Source organism: Acomys minous, assembly GCF_964271855.1.
Source record: "Acomys minous genome assembly, chromosome: 11".
Lineage (NCBI taxonomy): Eukaryota > Metazoa > Chordata > Mammalia > Rodentia > Muridae > Acomys > Acomys minous.
In genome coordinates, this window is record NC_140492.1 from 7,772,649 (window position 1) to 7,794,550 (window position 21,902).

The following is a 21,902-nucleotide window of genomic DNA, read 5'->3' on the forward strand; positions in this document are numbered from 1 at the left end:
CTGTCTCATTTTTTGTTAAACATTGTATGTATGTGTGTATATATGTATTTGTTGTATTGTGTATTTTTCTATTTTTAAACTTTGAGTACTTTGGATAATTAAGAGTAGAGAGAGAATCTTTTTTTCTCATTTACTACTTTGCAGTGTATCCTTTGAAAATTAGTGCTTAAGCCTCTGTGGGAACTGTCAGTTGACTAGTTAGGATGATTTAACGCTTTGGGTGGAGTAAAGAACCGTGTGTGAGTGAGGTCCCGCCTGACCGCCGTGTACTGCTTCATGCTTAAAGGGTCCAGAAGGGTACGTGCCAAAGAGCCCAGTCTCTGGGGTAAGATTTTAGTGGAATGTATTAGATTTTGATTCTCTATAATGTAAAACTTTTATAAAGAATGTGTATTAGTTGTTATAATAAGAGAATACAGATTTAAAAAGCATTCTAACATTCATTTGTTTGTTTCTTTATGAACTAAATTGTTATTTAAGTGAGATAAAATATTGGGGCCCTGAGATCTACATAGTCAGTTTGCATGCTCTGTGATCGCAGACCCAGGCTCGTCAGGGCCCCCTGTAGGCTGACTCAGCTTCTGATCAGCTTTCCTGAAGCATTCTGAGAATGCTAGAGTTAGAGCAAGTACAACCGCGGGCGTGCCCCCGGGGGACACTTCAGATCTGAACTGTGACATGGTATGAACTCCACGCTTAGTAGATTCATTTAACAATTGTATCAAACGGAATATGGGCCATAGCTGTGCCTTTGGTGTGCGGGAGCTGGTGTTTGAAATGGCAGCAATATCCGAGCTGCTGGTAAACCACTGGCAGCTTGAGGCTGGCCAGAGCGGTGTGTGTAGGCATTACACTAGAGAAATCGACAAGTACTGAAAAATTGAGGGTTTCCCGCTTCCTTCCAACCTGGTTTTGGATGGAGCACCAAACATACTGTTTGAATCTTGCTCCATAACTTAACGCTTAGAAGAAAATACTCCACACAATTCTTTTTTTGAGCCAAGGTTTACTTTTTATTATAATTTTTGAGATTATAATTATATCATTCCCCTATCCCCTTCCTTCCCTCTAACACCTCCCATGTAACCCTCCTTGCTTTTTTTTTTTTAATTCCTGTCCTTTTGTTGTTGTTGTTGTTGTTGGTGTGTATGTATGCAACACACAGTTCTTAACATCTTAACCATTCTTAACATCTCATTTGTTAAGAAAAAGAAAAGAAAAGGTCTTACAACCATGGGGATTATAGCGACGTTCTTCATTTTCTTCCATAGAAAAAAACATGTGAAAACAAGTGACTTGGAGTGTTACACAGTCACTGTCTTGTACACTGCTTTTATCCTCCCTGAGTAAGGGAACTGCTCAGTGTCCGCCTGTGAACGGCTTGCTGTCACTGCGGATCTGTGGGCAGAGGGCAAACTCACAAGTCCTCTAACCACACATGTGGCTGCTCCTTAACCTTTGTAGTGACACCTTTTCTCCCCTCTGAGGACATGTGCTCGTGTGAGTGTGTGCTCGCGTGCATGCGTGCGTGCGTGCGTGCGTGCGTGCGTGCGTGCGTGTGAAGATCCAAGGACTTGCTCTCTTACCGAGGGCTCTGAAGAACCCTTAGGGCCTCAGGTTTGAGCGGCCCTTGCTAGCCCCATCCTGATGATCAGGTCCTGTGCTGTTCTGCCTGTGACTGGCTGGGCTTTGGCTCATGCTGCGTCTCGTACCTGCTTCTCTGTAGTTGTTCGCTTGGAGTCCTGCAGCATCCTTCTAGAGACTGCAGATCGCTCAGTGTGGTGGTCATTATTCCTTATCAGTAAATCATTGCTTCTCTAACTTGATTTTATACTCTAGACTTGGGGAACTGATCCTTCAAGATTTAGGTACCTCCCCCCTCCCCAACCCCACACCCCCACCACCTGTGAACCCGAAGTGGCAGACCCTGGACACTGAATGGAGGCCATTGATGCTGGTTTTTAAGTGAGAAGAACAGTTTTCACCCCATCTACTTGCTCATGAGTTACAAGTGTGGCCTGCACCGTATGCGCAAGCTAAGCTGGGAAAATTTTTATGTTTAACAACCCCGCCCCAACCCCGGTAGTTTAGAATGAACATATAAGAAGAAAAAGAAGCTGCCCCCAAATGACGTGGTACTGCAGGGCTTAGCACAAAATGTTAACTGTAAATCAAATCGGAATTCAGGGGGAAATTAGCAAACACAGCCCATTTGCATGTGCAGTTACCCACCTGCGACCATTCTGCTGTTGTGTCTGTTCCACCCGTCCCCTCCCACACGAAGGTAAAAATAATTTCTATTAAAAATTGTTTTTTTTTCCTTAACCAAATACAATGAATTCTTAGAATTGGAGGTAAAAGTGTGATGACTTGAGTCAGGGCTCTGATTCCAGCAGGTGCTCACTGTGTGTGCCAGGTGTTAGCGCCAAGTGCAGCCGGCAGGCATCATAAGCGAATCTCAAGAGGGGATTTCGAGGTAAATAGGCCAGAGAGCATCCTACTGCACCCAGTGGTCCCGGGGCCCCGAGAGCCAGCCATAGCTTTGTTCATGTAGAACCCGCAGGGTACAGGTACAGGCTCCATTGGTAGGAAGGCTCCCAGGATGATCTCAGGCTTGGAGGAGGAAGTGGTCCCAGCGTCTCAGCATTGATCAGGAAATATAGCACTCTCCCCCGCCCAACAGCCTTGCCTGGGTTGGCAGGATAGGAGTCTAATGGCAGTGCCATCCTGCGGCATGCTGTCCCCAGAGTGAAGAGGTCTAAGTGGAGTGGCATCCCATGTGGCACCCCTCCAACCCCCCAACCCTGGAGCTGCTCAGGATGGATAACTCATGTGGCCCAAGTCTCAGACACCCACACACCGGGCCTCTCCTTCAATTAGCAACTGAACTTGTGCTTCCTGAGGCTCTGATGGCCCCTGTCACATTCAAGAGTGTGTCACTAAGGTAGAGTTAGATTTTTTTTCCCCCTTTCTGAATCAGACCACAAGGGGGCCGCATTTCACCACCTAAATAGTCACCATATCTGACTGCTCACAAGCACGGGACAAGCTGAGAGGCTGTTCCCATCTAACCTGGAGCAGCAGAAGCCTCTCAGTTAACCATTACAGTCAGGGCTCCCCAGCCCCTTTGCACCCCAGCCCCCATCAGATTGCTAACAGTTTTTCAGCTCACCCCTAAAATTGTTTCTGCTTATGCTCCTGAAGTTAATTATGGTTACTCTTTTTTTAAAAAAAGATGTATTTATTATGTATACAGTGTTCTACCTGCATGTATGCCTACAGGTTAGAGAGTAACAGATAACCTTACAGATGGTTGTGAGCTACTGTGTGGTTGCTGGGAATTGAACTCAGGACCTCTGGAAGAGCAGTTAGTGCTCTTAACCTCTGAGCTATCTCTCCAGCCCTATGGTCCCTCTTTTACTGTTTCCAGAATTCAGGTTCACTACTAAGCCCTTCCCCAAATGCTGACTCTCTCAAACCTGCTCCATCTGGAATTGCCAACTGAGGGTATCAGGCTGTTGGAGAGATACACTTTTTAAAATTTAAATTTATTCATTTTATGTCTCAATTGCAGCTCCCTCCCTCCTCTCCTCCCTCTTTCTCTTTAGAGAAGGGAACACACACACACACACACACACACACACACACACACACACACACACACACACTCTCCTACAAATCTACCCCAGCACATTGAGTCACATCAGGACTAAGTACATCCTTTTCCACTGATGCTGGACAAGGTAGCCCAGTTAGGGGAATGTGATTCACAAGCGGGCAACAGAGTCTATGTTAGATATGACCCCCCCCACCCTGCTCCACTCACTAGGGGACCCACATGACCAAGCTGCCCATCAATTACATATGTGTCATGGGCCTAGGTCCAGTCCATGTAAGTTCTTTGGTTGGTGGTTCAGTCTCTGTGAGCCCCTGTGGGCCCATGTTACTTTACTCTGTTGGTGTTGTGGTGTTTTTTTGTTTTTGTTTTTGACTATTTTAAATTGTTTATTGGGTATGAATTTCACAAGCATTACGTGTGTTAGCGGTAATGGTGGAGCTGGAGAGTATTGTGTTTTCTCTAGGCTGCACGGCGAGAGCCACCAATAGTGTGGTGGAACTTGTGGCCCTTTACAAGGCTACGGCTCTTGCGGCCAGCAGATGTCAGCCCATGCATCTTTCTGTGTTTGTGGACTGGTTTGGTGATCCACTGGGTGTCAGGATTTCTTCTGATAGCTTTATGGAATGGATCAATGAGAATAACCTCAAAAAATTTATATGTGGAATCTTCACCAACCCAGTAAAAATTCAGGGCTCTCAAAGCCCCACAGTGGTGTCCAGCTCTTTTCCTTGGCAAATTTCTGGCAAATTTTAGTTTTAACACCATGGTAGACAGGCTTGCCCTAAGTTGCACCCTTAAGAACTGGGTGTTTGTGGCCACCATGGTGGACACGAATCCTGTAAATGACATAATCATGCCCAGTGTGTGTGGGGGGAGGGGTCAGGAGGGGCTGTCCTGTGCAGTGCAGAGAGCTGGCGGTATTGCCAGCAGTGGACCCTCAGAAGAAAGCATATCATGTCCAGCTACTTCCTCCATAGCTCCTGCAGGTATTTGTATGCATCCGCCTTGACTTACCTGGTGGCTGCCGCTAGAGGAAACCTTGTGGTATTCTTGACTCCTCTGGGATCTTCTGTCCTTCCCCCACTCTTCCACAGGACTCCCTGAGCTCCACCTAATGTTTGGCTGTGGGTCTCAGCATCTGTTTCAGTCCACTGTTGGGTGGAGTATCTCAGAAGACAGTTATGCTAGACTCCTGTCTGCAAGCACAGGAGAGTATCGTTAACAGTGTCAGGGGTTGTCTCTCTCTTATGGGGTGGGTCTCAGTTTGGGCCAGTCATTGGTTGGCCATTCCCTCAATCTCTGTTCCATCTTTATGCCTGCACATCTTGTAGGCAGGGTAAATTTTGGGTCGAAGGTTTTGTGGTTGTGTTGGTGTCTCCTCTCTGCACTGGAAGTCCTACTTGGCTAGGAAGTGGTCACTTCAGGCAATACAAAGCAAGCCTATAGCCAACATGAAATTAAATGGAGGGAAACTTAAAGCAATCCCACTAAAATCAGGGACAAGACGAACCTGCCCACTCTTTCTGTATCTTTTCAATATAGTACCTTGAAGTTCTAACTAGAGCAATAAGACAACTAAAGGATATCAAAGGGATATGAATTGGAAAGGAAGAACTCAAAAGTATCACTATTCACAGACGATATGAGAGTGTGCATAAGTGACCCCCCAAAGTTCTACCAGAGAATTCCTACAGCTGATAAATACCTTCAGCAAAGTGACTGGTTACATAATTAACTTTAACAAACAAACAAACCTGTAGCTCTCCTTTATACAAATTATAATCTGGCTAAGAAAGAAATTAGTGAAGCAACACCTTTCACAATAGCCACAAATAATATAAAATACCTTGGTGTAACTCTAATCAGCAAGCAAAAGACCTATGTGACAAAAACTTCAAGTCTCTAAAGAAAGAAATTGAAGAAGATATTAGAAGATGGAAAAGTCTCCCATGCTTATGGACTGGTAGGACTAACATATTAAAAACACCATCTTACCAAAAGCAATCTACAGATTCAATGCAATGCCCATCAAGGCTCCAGCACAATCCTTTACAGACCTTGAAAGAACAATTCACAGTTTCCTGTGGAAAAGCAAAAGCCCAGAACAACTAAAACAACCCTGTACAATAAAAACTTCTGGAGGTATCACCGTCCCTGATCTCAAGTTGTGCTACAGAGCAGTAGCAATAAAAACTGCATGGTATCGATCGGCATACAGACTGCTTGATTGATGGAATCAAATCAAAGCCCCAGAAATAAACCACACACCCGTGAGAGCAGGCAGGACTTCCAGTGCAGGGAGTAGACACCAACACAACCACAAAACCTTCCACCCAAAATTTACCCTGCCTACAAGATGTGAGGCATAAAGATGGAACAGAGATTGAGGGAATGGCCAACCAATGACTGGCCCAAACTGAGACCCACCCCATAAGAGAGAGACAACCCCTGACACTGTTAACGATACTCTCCTGTGCTTGCAGACAGGAGTCTAGCATAACTGTCTTCTGACTGTGATTTTTGACAAAGAAGCCAAAACCATATGATGGAAAAAAGAAAGCATCTTTTTGTTTTGTTTTGTTTTGTTTTGAGACAGGGTTTCTCTGTGTAGCCTTGGCTGTCCTGGACTCACTTTGTAGACCAGGCTGGCCTCCAACTCACAGTGATCCACCTGCCTCTGCCTCCCGAGTGCTGGGATTAAAGGCATGCACCAACACAGCCTGGCTAAGAAAGCATCTTTAACAAATGGTGCTTATCTAACTGGATGTCTGCATGTAGAAAATGCAAATAGATCCATATTTACCACCCTGCACAAAACTCAAGTCCAAGTGGATCAAAGACCTCAATGTAAAACCAGAAACACTAAATCTAATAGGAGAGAAAGTGGGAATCAGCCTTGAACTCATTGGCACAGGAGACAACGTCCTCAACAGACCACCAACAGCTCAAGCACTAAGATCAATAACTGATAAATGTGAATCATGAAACTGAAAAGCTTCTGCAAGGAAAAGGCTACTGTCAGTAGAACAGTCACCAATCCTACATCTGACAGAGAGCTAATATCCAAACTATATAAAGAACTCAAGAAATTAAACACCAACAAACCCAATAATACAACTTAAAATGGAGTACAGAGCTAAACAGAATTCTCAACAGAGAAATCTCTAATGGTCAAGAAGCACTTAAAGAAATGCTCAATGTCCTTAGTCATCAAGGAAATACAAATCAAAATGGCTCCAAGATTCCATCTTGACACCCTTCAGAATGGCTAAGATCAAAAACTCAAGTGACAGCACATGCTGGTGAGGATGAGGAACAAGGGGAACACTGCTCCATTGCTTGGGAAATCAATCTGGCACTTTCTAAAAAAATTTGGGAATAATGCTACCTCAAGACCCAGCTATTCCACTCCTGGGAATATACCCAAAAGATGCTCCACCATACCACGAGGACACTTGCTCAACTATGTTCATAGCAGCCTATTCATAATAGCCAGAAACAGGAAACAACCCAGATGTCCCTCAATAGAAGAATGGATAAAGAAACTGTACATTTACACAATGGAATACTACTCGGCTTTTAGAAACAAGAAGACCATGCAATTTGCAGGCAAATGGATGAAACTAGAAAAGATCACCTTGAGTGAGGTAACCCAGACCCAGAGAGATAAACATAGTATGTTCTCACTTATCAGTGGATATTAGCCCTATATATATATAGTACAGGATAACCAACCATACTACAGTGCACTGACCCAGACAAGGTAAGCAGTGAGGAGGGCCCAAGGGAGGATGCTGGAATCTCACTCAGAAGGGGAAACAGAATAGATGACCGAAGTGGATGAAGAGAGGGAACCGGGTGGGAGAAGGTGTGGGAGGAGAAAGAGGATAGGGATCAGATGTAGGGAGAGAGGAGGGAAACTGAGGGGGGCGGGCGTCATTGAGATAAGCTGGAGACCTGCCACAGGGTAGGCTCCTGGGAGGATGGGGGGCGACTCTAGCTGTAGGGGCCATGGAGACGCTCTTCTAATCACCCCACTAAAGGCCTGGCTCCTAAGAGGCTCCTTGGGAGTCTCCCTTCATCTCCCTGTCTCAGGTTTCCTTGGAAGGCCAAGGGGGGCAGTGCTTTACTGCCAGTGTAGCAGGGCTTCCAAAAGCACCTTCGGCTAGTCCGCTTTCCAAAATGCAAGTGCATGGACAGCTTCCACAAGCATGAGGTCAGAGGACCCTTTGCAAAGTATGGGAGGGACTGGGGAGAGAGCTCAGCTAGCCTTGAAAGCATAAGGACCTGACTTGATCCCTGGGCCCCACAGCAAGGGCTGCCCATGAGCGCCTGTAACCCTAGCACTGGGGAGGTAGAGGCAGGAGGAGCTTTGGGCTCAATGGCCAGTCAAGCTAGCCTCACTGGTGAGCCCCAGGTCCCAGTGAGAGACCCTGTCGTAATGTAAAAACAAGGAAGATGACCACACCCAAGGTTGAACTCTGGCCTCCACTGTGGTGGTGTCATTTCACCTTCCCTCCCTCCCCCCTCCTTCCCTCCCTCTCTCCCTCCCTCCCTCCCTCTCTCTGTCTCTCTCTCTCCCCTATGTCTCTGTCTGTCTCTGTCTCTCCTTCCCTCCCTCCCTTGTTCCTCCCTCCCTTCCTCTCTCTCCCTCTCTCTGTCTCTGTCTCTCTCCTATGCCTCTCTCTGTCTCTCCCCCCACCCGCCCTCTTTCACATACACCCTGTCCATTTTCCACAAGTACTTGAAAATAAATGTATCTGTACTGAACATCTGTAGATTCCTTTTCATTGTTAGTCCCTAAACAATAGCATATAACAGCATTTGCATAACATTTACATTGTGTTGGGGATCAAAAGTAATTGAGAGGTAACTTAAAGTATAAGCAGATGTGCCTCAGTTATGTGCAGAGTATAATGCCACTTTATAGCAGAGACCCCTGTGGGTGGGTACTGAGGACGGCCCCCCTGTGGGTGGGTACTGAGGATGGCCCCCCTGTGGGTGGGTACCGAGGATGCCCCCCCCCCTGGGTGGGTACCGAGGACGGCCCCCCGTGGGTGGGTACCGAGGACAGTGCCCCTGTGGGTGGGTACTGAGGATGGCCCCCCTGTGGGTGGGTACCGAGGACAGCCCTCCTGTGGGTGGGTACCGAGGACAGCCCTCCTGTGGGTGGGTACCGAGGACGGCGCCCCGTGGGTGGGTACTGAGGATGGCCCCCCTGTGGGTGGGTACCGAGGACAGCCCCCCTGTGGGTGGGTACCGAGGATGGCCTCCCTGTGGGTGGGTACCGAGGATGGCCTGTGCTTCACGGTTCCATTTGCTGACACACACATTTGCATTCGTGGATTAAATTATGCTCAACGTGACAGCAGAGGCAAAGCTGGTTCTGTGAGGTCCCACCAGACAGAGGAGCCTGGAGCTCTGTGGTCCGGCTCCTGTCACACCTCTGACAGATGTGCACTTGTATCCTTGGCCTCTCATCTCCCAGTGTTGGTATCCTCAACTGTGTAAGGAGGAATTGGACTCGAATTACCTGTAAAGTGACTTTTCAAATTTACTTTTAAATAGAAGTAGAAAATGTTATGTTACTTTTTGTAACGTTGTGTGTGTGTGTGTGTTTATGTGTGTGTGTTGGGGGGGTGCATGCTACAGCACATGTGTGGATCTCAGAGGACAACTTGTAGGAATCAGTTCTCTCCTGGCTCCCCAGGGTCAAATTCTAGTGGTCAGGCTTGTCAGCAGGCACGCTTGCTGTGTGGCTTCTCTTGGGGCCCTGCTATATTTGTTTTAATTAAGTGAAGGTTCAGTGTTACTACTCTGAAAGCCTAAACTCTGAAAAAAAGAAAGACCTTTCTGAGGTATAATATAACCCCATGAACGTAACCTCATCGGCCAGTGTCACGTGATAGGTCACAGCGAGAACGCTGGAGGGCTAAAATTATCGTGCGGCATTACCTCTGCTCAGTGTGGCGAAGATGCGTATGGAAGCGGTATCGATCTCCTGTTCAGCCTCTGCTCTCGTTCCCCAGGCAAAGATTTTAAAACCTAAACATATCTGAAACATCAAACAGTTCTTTCCCCAAGCATCTCAGAGAAGAGCCACTCAGCTGATACTGATTTGAAGTGGAAACCACACCTGGGCAGGCGGAGATTCCCATGAAGCACTTGTGTCCTGGTGGACATCGACCACAGCCTGCTTATTAGAGCCGGAGACCAGAAAAAAGAGGTTCGGAATAGAAGTGCCGCCCACGCTGCTGCTGGTTGGCAGGTGGCATGCCGGTCCTGAAGATATTTTTGAGTCGGCTCATGGGATTCTGAATAGAACTCAAACACTGGCACGTGAGTGCTTTGTTTCCCAGCGTCTCCGGTCTCCAACATTTCAGTCAACATCATGATTGTCAAAACACGCTAGTGATTTCTCTTGTCATAACTTGCTCTGTTAAAGAAAGCTATCTTGCCATGGTCATTCCACGTGCCCAAGTTCCCTATCCTTTCCCCTCCATCATTGTGTCCCCAACAAAGCCATAACCAAGTCACACTGAATTAGTCAGCATTGGCTGTCAGCCCTGGAGCAGGACCCACAAAGTCTCGTGACGCCGCCAGCCTGCTGGGCACCGTCTCCAAGGCAACAGGGGCTGCCTTTCTCTCTCTCTGAAGGGAAGCCTGGGAGAATCTGGTCTTGATGCGGCTCTTCAGAGAGCCAGTGTGGGGGAGATGGTCTGTGACTGAGGAGCCTTGCCTAGCTTGCTTATTTTTCCTCACTAAGGATGCTTCATTCACATTAATTTTCCCCCTCTGACATAAGCGTTTGAATTGACCTGCTCCTGGTGGGCAGTTACAAGCATATTCAAAATGCACCCAGGCACCAGTCTGAAATGCCCCGGGTCATTGTCTACATTAGAAAGCAAGAGATTCAGAATTCTTTCAGAAAAAACCCAGATGAGAATTGCATGGGCCACAACACTCGTAATGAAAGGTGCAAGTCCCGGAGCAGAAGGGCTCCCCCGCAATGCTGCTCCTGCACTTAGGACTAAAAAGTTTATTGTCCAAATTTGGGACACATTACACAGTGGAAGAGGAAGTTTCATACATAATTTAGCAACACGACAGACTCACACTGTCCCTGTCATCCGCGTGTTTGTCACCCTCCACCTTGCCTCACAGTGGGAACTTCTTTGAACAAATGCTTTCCCAGCCAGAGTGGAGTCTGAAGACTTAGATGAAAGACTCTCCTTTGGGCTGTGGGATAGGATCTAGTCAGGATGGATCAGAGAGGGTGCCGCAGCTCAGAGGATCAAACTGACCGAGGGGACAAGGCTTTGCAGCTGCCTCTGAGGAAGGAGGAACGGTTCAGCTGGCTGTGTTAGGGGAACTGCGATTCTGTCTAGTAGAGAGCACAGCCATTTTGCTTTATGTCTGAGCAGGGTCATGTGAAGCAATCCCAGCACAATAAATAAGACAGAAAAAAATGTGTTGATGACAAATTGTTTCCTAAACATTCGCTGAAGGGAGACATCAGCCAGCCTGAGGAACATGCTTAGCTTTGACCAATGATGGTAAGAGAAACTGGGAAGGCTGTGTGCATTAGTCAGGGTCCTCTGGAGGAAGAAAGCTGATATAGGATGAAAATCCCCCCCCCCCTCTCTCTCTCTCTCTCTCTCTCTCTGTCCTTCTCCCTCTCCACCCACACCCACACCCCCACACAAAGGTTTACAGGCTGTGGACCAGCTCGTCCAACAATGGCTGTCTACCAACAGAAGGCCCGAGAGTCCAGTAGTTGCTCAGTCCACAAGGCTGGATGCCTCGGCCGGTCTTCACCCTGCACAACAATCCTGAAGAAGTCGGCTCTAACGCCAGTGACTGAGTACCTTGTCAGCAAGCTGGCAAAGAACAGGCTTCCTCTTTCCATGTCTTTATGCAGGCTGCCGGCAGAAGGCGTGGCCCAGGTTAGTGCTGCAGCTGCGCATCTCACAAGATCTGGGTTAAAGGTGCATCTTTTCACTGGAAGAGATCTGCATTAAAAGTGGGTCTTCCCACTTCAGATGATTTAACTGAGGGGAAAAGTCCCTCCCAGGCATACCCAGCTGCTTGGGTTTTAGCTAATTCTCAGTGTAGTCAAGGTGATAACCAAGAATTGCCATCACACTGTTTTCATACTGTAAAGTGTGCCCATCTCAGGTGTAAATGTGCTTTTCTTTAACCACACATAGGCTGCCTGGTAAAAATAATTTCACAACTCTCATAAATTACCTAAGAAATGCACTTTGCTGTAACCAAACCAGACGTGGGGACCCAGGTCTAGCTCAGGGGTTCCCTATCATACACGGAGTCCTGGGTTCAATACCCAGTACAGCACAATCCCAGCCTGCTGGTGTGTGCCTGTGCTCTAACACTGCAACTGCAGGCCAGAGAAAGGAAGATCAGAAGTCCAGGGCACCCTCCTACACAGTATGCGGGAGAACAACCCGGAAGGCCTGAGCCAGTGTCTGAAAAGTGAGCAACATGGAAGTCCAGGAAATGGAAACGCAGGATAAAATGAGCCTCAAGTAGCCAGAAATGGCCACTAATAGTGTAACAGTACACACCTTCCGCATTGAGGCTTACACACTTTATTTATAGACAATTATAAAAGGCAGCTAACTGCATTTTCTGTATTGTTTTATGGACACCAAATACACATATGTAGCTCACTGGCATTTCACAATATTGTGTAGTACCAGAAACTGAACTCCAAGCCGGGTGTGGTGGTGCATGCCGTTAATCCCAGCACTCAGGAGGCAGAGGCAGGTGGATCGCTGTGAGTTTGAGGCCAGCCTTGTCTACAAAGCGAGTCCAGGACAGCCAAGGCTACACAGAGAAACCTTGTCTCGAAAAACCAAACCAACAGAAACTGAACTCCAAGCATCAGGTCTCCGGCTCTTCCCAAGCCCTTTCTGCCATAAGTGGTGAAGTGTGCATGTGCATGTGCCTGTGTATGCACAGTCTTGGTTGCACGAGTTTGGAGGGTCCCTGCCATTGCTCCCTCTGGTTCTGTTTGTGATTCATTGGTGGGATGGACACAGTAGAAAGCAAAAGAGAGACAAGCTCCTAATTCTCAATCAGACACAACCCTAAGCACAGCTCCAACCTCTCTATTCCATTTCTTAATTGTCACATTACAACGATCAGAAAAAATGAAGCCTGCTAAAACCCAAAGTTATCAAGCAATTTATTTCTATAAGGAGTTGTTACTTTTTTTTCCAAAGGATGTTAGCAATTCTATTAAAAACAGCCCCTTCCAGTTTCATTGTTGTTGTTGAGCCAATTGGTAGGTGACTGGGAAGTCAAGGTGCCTAAATGAGAACTTGTGGGGGGACAACAGGAAGGTTTGGGGCCCATCAGACTGCGTGTCTGCCTTCTGAGTCGTCACAAGGGGAGGCCAGGGCAACAATTGGCTCGCAAAGGTCCTCTTGGTGGAGGTGGCAGTGAGCTTGCCGTGTGATTCGGTGGTGGGTGGTCTCCTGGCGCTCTCCCCACTACCCTGGAGGAGCCTGCGCTAAGGCGACTGTCAGACTGCAGTGCATGTCAGGTCTGATGCTGTCCAGCTCTAGAGACAAAGGGCAACCCGCTCTCAAGATAAAAAACAGCTGCTGGAAGGGGAGTCTGGGAAAGCATGTTTGATAAAGAATCCAGGAACTCCAGCTTCACATGGGAGAGGGCTGGGGGTGGGGTGATATGGATGAAAAAAAATCGGCAGCCTGTATTAACCCCCACGAGACAGCTGAGTGGCTGGGGTGGCATGTGTTCCAAGTACCTGCGCTTTCTCAGTGCAGTGTGAAAGCCGTGGAGGAAATACCACAGACCACACACAAAGACGCCTGGCATTTTCCTTTCCTCCAGTGCTCCTCATGGGCTACCAATGTGAGTGTTAGGTCCTGCTGGGGATGCACACACTGGGATAGAAGAGGAACCCCTTCTCTTAGTTCTGCTGAGACCAGATGAGATCAGCCTGAGTAGAAGATCTTTTACTCATACCGAGTACAGGGATAGACAGGGTTGAGTCCCGAGAGTGGAGGCCATGAGCCACCCCCCCCCCCCCGACATCCATGAGTGGTCTGACACCACCAGCTTACACCAGGGAAGCCTGTAGTGATCTCACAGTTCTCTAGGCCTCTAAATAGAACGATAGCTCTTCCTATCCACGTAGGAAAATATTTTGAGTTAGAAGAACATAGGAACCCAAATTAACGGAGACAACATTTTTTGAGTTTGCCTACAAGGTAAAGCATTTTCCTTTCCTGGCCAGGCTCCCCAAAATTGACCTCGAGGGCCAGGGAGATGGTTCGGGGGGGTGGGGTGGGAGGTAAAGGCACTTCGTTGTGCAAGCCTGGTGACCTGAGTTTGATCCCCAGAACCCGTATAAAGGTGGAAGGTGAATGAACTAACTGATAGGCTGAGCGTGGGGTGACAGGAGCTCAGTTGGGTTGGATGACGGAGAAAGGAAGGCATCTTTCAGGCCGTGGTGAGCTGGGTTTGAAGAGGCCGAACCAAATGCTGAGGTGGAGAGCTTTCCAGAGCCTTTCCTTCACTGTGGACGGCCCCCTGATGGTCATTCAAAGTTCCTGAACCATTATAAGTTTGCTATGCGATGCTGACCATAACGCTGTATCAAAGCATTTCCACCAAGTTTTGAACCGTATTGGTGACCGCCTGGAGAAGAGGTTGGGATTGGGAGTCCCCCATAACAGCGATCTAACTGCTTTTAACCAGCCCCCAAAGGCTTCTAACGTTTGCCCAGCATAGGAGGCATAAAAATGGCCTCTGGTTCAGTAAGGAGAGCCTGGGAAGACTCTGGTCATAACGGCCTTTTGGGTTTGGCTTCATAGTTTTCTTGTGTTTGGTGATTTCATCTTTGTATTGACTGGCAAGTCAGAGAGAGAGAGATGGATGCTCTTGAATGTGACAGGTCTGAAGAGAGGTATGGGGGCACCTTACCTTAGGCATAGAGGCTTTCTAGACTTCAGCTTTAGAGGCTTTGGGTGGTGGGTGGGTAAGCTGGTGTTTCATCAAGGTTACCTCACATGAAGAGAGGGCCTGTGGGAGAGAGGGAGGAGGCTGGCCACAGACAGAGTGGGACAGGAGGGCTGAGTTGAACAGGACTCTCAGAGATGTTCTGGGTCATTGTTTTCCACCCGGTGAAAGACTGTTGCTTCGCGGGACTCTTTCTGCTGCATCTGGGCCTCTGGTTCTTGTCCTGGATGGTTGTAAGAGGAGGGAGGTCGCCCAAGGAGTCATCAAGCCAAGGAGGAAGGGAGATAAGATTGTCCCACATCCATCCCATTCATCTAGAATCGAAGCTCGTCCCAGAGGCTCTGAGGAAGCTGGAGAAGACAGAGGCAGCCGTCCCTGGGTCACAGGGAGGCCGGTGTGAGTGACAGACCATCAGGGGTGAAAAAGACAGGAGGCTCAGAGTCTCAAGGGGGAGGTCCAAAGTCTAGGAAAGCTGAGAGTCAGTTTAAAGGTGGCCTTGTTTGATCTCAGTGGGTAGAAAGGGACCCTGAAGCCTGTCTGTAAATACTTTAGGGATTTGTTACGGGTTAGAGTTTTAGTTGGTACCAAACTTCTGTCCTACTAATTTCTTTTACAAGTTTATGGTTTTAAAATGATGGTGATGCATGGTAATTGAACTCACTGACATTGCATATATTGGGATCCCAACTACCCCCTCATCTCCCAGCTTTCTCCCTCCTCCCCTTAGTCCTCTTATTTTATAAATAGTCCTGGTACTTCAGGTAGTCACTTAAAATTGTCAGTTGACACAGGGAAAGAACAGGCAATTTTGTCATTCTGCATCTTACTGGTTTTGCTTACTAATGACTTCTACTTTCATCTGTTTCCCTGTCAATGACATGACTGTGTTCTTTATGGCTGCATAATATTCCACTCATGTATATATGCCATATTTTCTTAATCATTGACCTGCTGGTAGGTTTTTATACTGGTTCCATACAATAGGGATTATAAATAGTGCCATGATAAATATAAGTATATTCTATTTAAAAATAGCACAAATGTTTACATTTTGTAAAAAAAAAAAAAAAAAAAAGAGATGGAGCAAGATTTGAGTTTTAAATAAATTTAAGTGTATTTACACATACAAGTAGCGGCTAGAATTTTGGTACTAGACAGCACATTGGTATGACTTCTTCTCTTCCTATTGAGGATGGACCTACTGTGGTTCCTTCTTGTCACTCATAAAGGTCACAGTTTATACACACCTGAGCCACAAACATTGCCAGCTAGGGCTGGCGGGGGGGGCAGGGCACAGCTGTTGCACTTACAGTGAGGTTTTGCTCATCTGTGATCCCTTATATGAGGGGGAAGCGGTCTGTACAAGGCTTGGGCTGCCCACTGTCTGGCTGAACAGAAGCAGAGAATAAGCTGCCTGCTGGTGGCTGGTGAGGCTGAGCAGAGATCGACAGCCCCGCCCCCTCTGGCATGGACAGCCCCACCCCCCTCAGGTATGGACAGCACCACCCCCTCAAACATTCAGCCTGAAATACTGTGTAGGATGGCAGTACTCGACATGCTTGTCTGCCAGTGGGCCTTGGAGTCTTGGTGGGTCAGGGAGACTTAATGACAGCCAGGCAAATGATCTTGGGTTTAGTTTGGGGTCATTCCAAAGCAAGGTAGGGGAAAAAGTAATTTTATTTGTATAAAGAAGACAGAAATGCTTAGAAATTCACAGCCCACAGCCCTTTTCTGTTGTTTTTCTGGTTTCTTGATTTCTGTAACTTCCTAACCCTGGGATAGGTCAAATTTACTGCTCCCAACAAAGGATGGTCTATATGCTTTGACAATAGGAGAAATGAGGGAGAGGGAGAGAGCAATCCGGAGCCCAGACCTTTCTTTCCGGAGAATGCCAAGTTCTGAGGTGGAAGTAGCTGCTGGGTCAAAGATTAAATAAACATCAAACGGCTGTGAGGAGTTAGAGAGGCTTGGGGACTTGCTGGGGTCAGAAGTGTGTCTTAGGGGTCACACGGAGAAGGAAAGGGCTCCATCCGCACACTTGGTTTCGATCTCTGGCCTTGTTAGGGCTGGACAGAAAAGGAGCAAGGTGAAGGGTTTCAGCCATTGCTTTTATCCGCCTTCCACTCCCAGTGGCTTGAACAAGCAGCAAAGTCATTGATGTTTGGCTATAAATGGAATGTGTGTGTTTTCACGCTCAGCTACCTTAAAGGGAGCTTCACTGAGCACCCCTGGCCTGCCCGGTTCCTAGCTCAGCACTTCAAGGTATATCAAACAAGTACAGCATCATGGAAAGTGTGGAGAGAGGAAAAATCCAGTACCAACCCCCAGAGCCATCTCTCTCCAACCCCGAGTGCCGTCTTTCTGGGAGCTTGGGCCAGCGGCACCATGTTAGTGCCCTTTGGCACCACGGCAGATGTCTCAACAAGAAGCATCAGAGGCTGGGGTGTGGGTGGCTGTGGTCAACTGCCAGGCTGTCATAGGAAAATGCCTTGGACCATGTGGCTTAGATAACAGACACATGTTTGCTTAAAGTCCTAGAGGCTCTAAGTCTAAGGCTAAAGGGAGCTCATGCCTTCTGCAAGCTTAGACATCTCAGAATGTCCTAGTGGTGGTTTGAACAAGAAACCAAGAACTTCCCCTCAGCCCCCCGCCCCATAGGCTCATGTATTTCAATACTTGGTCTTCTCCATTTGTGGTGCTATTTGGAGAGGTCTTGCAACCTTTGGAGGGTGGAGTCTGGCTAGAGGAAATGTGTCATTGGGGAGGGCTTTAGGAGTTTATGTTTACTCAAGTTCTAGTTTGAACTCTGCTTTCTTGTTTGCAGGGGAAGGTGTGAGCTCTTAGGTTGCTGACACGCCTCCCCTGCTAGTATGGTCTCCTCCTCTGGAGCCATTAGTGTGGATAAACCCCACCTTCTACAGCTGGGCCTTGCTCTTGGTCTTTTATCACAGCAACAGAGAAGGAACTAGTACTGTTACCATGTGTCTGCATCTTCTGTGTAGCCTCACAAGTCTTGTGTGTGAAGGTCTGTGTCCCACCGTAAAAGTCTCGTTTTAACTTCATCATCATCATCATTATTATTTTTAAAAGATTTATTTATTTATTATTTATACAGTATTTTCCCTGCATGTGTGTCTGTATGCCAGAAGAGGGGCACCAGATCTCACTATAGATGGTTGCTGGGAATTGAACTCAGGACCTTTAGGAAGAACAGACAGTGCTCTTGACTTCCGAGCCATCTCTCTAGCCCCATCATCATCATCATCATTATTAGTTTTGTTTTTTGAGACAGGGTCTCTCTGTGTAGCCTTGCCTGTCCTGGACTCACTTTTTAGATCAGGCTGGCCTCGGACTAACAGAGATCCCCCTGCCTCTGCCTACTGAGTGCTGGGATTAAAGGCTGTGCCACCACCACCCGGCTCACAATTATTATTTTTAAAAACTTATCCTCATATATAGTAACATTCTGGATGCTGGGAGTTAGGACCTAAATACATGCATTCTTTTGTGGTCCCTAATTCTAGGCCATGATGTGGGTCTTGCTGGGAAGCCATTGCCCTCAGGTATCATTTCTGACTTACCCTGGGTGCATGGTGTTCTTCCATCAGTGTCCGCCCTTTTGCCTCTGCAGAGCAGTGGCTTTCCTCATGCTGGGCTCACTCTCTGCAAGGGGGATGGCGCCCGTAGCCATGGCGAAAGGTACCAAAGCCCTAGCAAGTATGAGGGCTCAAGATTTGGGGGTTCTGGTCTGAATCATGTCTCTGCCTACCAGGCGGCTTGGAGGTAGTTTCTCATGTGTAAAATGGGGGTGATCAGGTAGAAGAGAGTAAGCACAGTAGCCAGCTGATCGCGAGCTGGTGGAAGGCCAGGGCCAGGGTAAATGATTGGCACCAGCTGGAATTCCTGAGAAAGGTCTTGTGCTTGCTGGGGTTGGAGGGTTTCCCATCCACACTGGGCTGCAGCCAGCCGCCAGCCGTGACTGGCTATCTTTTTGGTCAAAAGTAACTCATCTCTTTTTCTTCTGGGGTAAAATATACTGGCCTTCTGAATGCAAGTAGCACATGTCTAACTGGAACGTCTCAGAGAAAGGCACTTCCCACCCCTTCCCATCAGCCACCAGCTCGTCTGTCCTGGTGCCGGTGGCCTTGGCTCGAGTCTCAGCACAGGCCTTTGGAATTCTGAAGACCAGTTAGTGAGACAAAGAGCCTGTGTGAACTCTGGCGACACAGTGATGGAGGAGGGACAAGAGCCAGACGGAGGCGCGCTCGATCCTGAGTTCTGGAAGGAATGGTTCTCAGGGACTCAGCCTTCCCCTCGCTGTTCCATATGGATACTTTATTTTTGCTTTTATTGTTTAATTTTATGTGCATGAGTGTTTTGCCTGCATGTGTGTGTCTGGTGTCCTTGGCGATTATAAGAGGGCATCGTGTCCCTCGTACTGCATTTATGGATAGTTATGAGCCACTGTGTGGGTTCTGGGAATTGAACTTGGGTCCTCTGCAGGAGTGATGAATGCCCTTAACCACTGAGCCATCTCTCTAGACCCCTGTGGGTGGATTTTAAAAACAGATTTTTACATTTATTTAGTTTGTGTACATGTCTATGTGCACACACACATGCAATGCACACATGTAGACGTCACAGGACAACTTGTTGGAGTCAGTGCTCCTCTTCCACTGTGTGCGTATTCCAGGAATTGAACTCAGGTCATTGTGCTTGGCAGTAGACACCTTTACCCACTGAACTGCCTTACCAGCACACCTGCATGGGTCTTGAAATGTTTACTATAGACATTGGGTGTCTTTTTGTGGCTGAGTAAGTCACATCCTGTTATCCTGGCCAGACTTGTAAGTCAAATGAATGCTAGAACGGAAGAGAAGAAGACTGTGCCTTGGTGGGGGGCGGGCGGGGAGGGCCAGTGATGACTTAACAGAACCATAGATCTAGATAGAAGTGGGTAAAAGTGGCAGAGGGGAAAACCAACTTAAACAGCATGGTCTCAGATCTAGACTCGGGTGGACTTCAGAGACAAGTGTGGGGACCAGCCACGCTGGCACATGCTCCTTCCTCCTAGCAAGTGGGAGAGGGGGGGGCTGCAGCGATTGGAATGTGCTTTGTTCTCCAAAGTTTGAATGCTTGGGGCTGAAGTGGAGCAGACACTGGGGCCAGATCGGCCTGATCTGTGATTTGGTCTCGCTCACCCTTATCTTCCACAGCCCTGAGGTGCAGTATGGTTCCTTCCATTGCTGTGGGTTTGACCAGCGAGAGGGTACATGGGAGGGGACCTGCCCTAGCATGCCCACTGTGTAGTGAGTGTGTCAGGAACTGCTGATGCAACAGCTCTCATGTCAAAGCCAAGGAGAGCTCATTTACCCTCAAGCCAAATAGGAGTGGCCCGTGACACATTCCACTGTGCACGTAGTTATATGATATATATTTTGGGGGGAGGGTGTTTGAGACAGGGTCTCTCTGTGTAGCCTTGGCTGTCCTGGACTCACTTTGTAGACCAGGCTGGCCTCGAACTCACAGAAATCCACCTGCCTCTGCCTCCTGAGTGCTGGGATTAAAGGCGTGCACCACTATACCCAGCGGTTATATGAGATTTTATTAGTTCCAAAACAAGGGAAGTTAAAAAAAAAAAAATCAAGACAGTTATCAAATCCATTGATGACAACATAGGGTAAGCACATTACAGCACAGCAGCGAAACTTGGCCACTGATCCCAGGTGTGATCTAAAGATGTGTTTGGTGGAAACTAGTCATTAAGGACATATTTTAAAGATTTAATGGTCTAAGGTCAGTCGAAGGGCTGGCCAATGGGTGGCACTGAAAGGGACTAGAGTGACCCAAGGAAATTCAACCTGCAGGATTCTTCATAACCATGAAATTCTAATCAGTCATTTAGCTTTGTAGAATCTTCAACACAACTATGCTACCCGCCCCTCCCAGTGGGGATTTCAGTAATACGAACAATAATGATTTTTGTCCTTGAGGTTTACAGGGCCCGAAAGCTTTCGATGATAAGCAAGCTGGGTCGGATGCGCCTCATCTGTCCACAGCCTCCATAGTGGGACGGTGTCCACCAATCTGATCTCGTCTCCTAAACTACCCTTGTATCAGCACCCTGCTCTGCTGGCTCCTTAGGATGCCTGCCCTCTTCCCATTAGCTAGTTCATCACAATAAAGTTCTTTATCCACCACTACCCTGTCTCCCAGCTGTATGATGGGAGCATCATATGGCAAGCAGAGTGAGCCTTTCCTGTGGTGAAAGAACCCTCAGGAGCTGGAACATGGCGACAGGTGTTAGGTTCTTGGGGATAACGCCTGTGGTGGTTTGAATGAAAATGGCCCCCATGGGTTCATCATAGGCACTATCAAGAGGTGTGGCTTTGTTGGAGGAAGTGTGTCACCTGGGGGTGGGCTTTGAAGTTTCAGATGCTCAAGCCGGGCCCAGTGTCTCATTCTCTCTTCTTGCTGCTTGCTGGTCCAGATGTAAAACTCTCGGCTCCTTCTCCAGCACCATGTCCGCCTGTACGCCGCTGTGCTTCCTGCCATGATGATGACGGACTAAGTCTGAACCTGTAAGCTAACTCCAGTTAAATGGTTTCCTTATAGGAGTTCCTTAGTCACGGTTTTAGGCCCTTGCCCGCCCTGCCCATGTGGGGAGAAGGAATAGGAATGAAAAATGTCCCTCTGACACTGCTGATCTCATCAAAACCATCCAGCATTCGAGATTACCCAGGGTGAGAAGTTCTTTCTGAGGGCTTGGCATGACAGCAGGGCTGCTCACGCCACAGACCCCCAACAGCTTAACTGTGAAGATCAGCCATTAGCTCTCCTTGTCTTTGGTAGTCCACGGGCTTGTCTGCTGTTGGTAACTTCTCATCACTCTCTTTCCCAAGCTGTAGTTTCCCTTTATAAAGCTGGAAGTCCTCTGGGCCTGAGGGAAGGTTCTGCTCTACGCTCCTCTATGGGATGCCGAGGAACATTAGGGAACTCGGTTAACTCAGGCCAGGCATCCACTGTCTGATTTCACTGACATCCCAGAACGGCCAGCGGGGACCTTGACATTTCAGTACTTCCGCTCCCTTCCTGTCTGTGTGGGTGGAAGGGCACAATTTAGATATTTATCTTCCCACTGAGATAAATGGTGCCATTCCCATCAGAAGGCAGTGGTGACTGCAATCAGCGTGGCTGGTAATAGCACTCTTTTCTTTTATAGTAAAATCTGATCATAGGGTAATCAGTGGGCTCCTAAACATTTAACAGGGTT

The 21,902-nt window shown here is 47.8% G+C and overlaps 1 pseudogene across 1 annotated transcript in view; it reads right to left on the reverse strand.

Moving 5' to 3' along the window:
- Positions 1-3,989: 3,989 nt before the first annotated feature.
- Positions 3,990-21,902, reverse strand: part of LOC311608854 (large ribosomal subunit protein eL15-like) — a 37,471-nt pseudogene continuing 19,558 nt past the window's right edge. The window contains exon 2 of the transcript in view: positions 3,990-4,628. The product of the transcript in view is annotated as a large ribosomal subunit protein eL15-like (transcript). The remainder of the gene's footprint in view (positions 4,629-21,902) is intronic.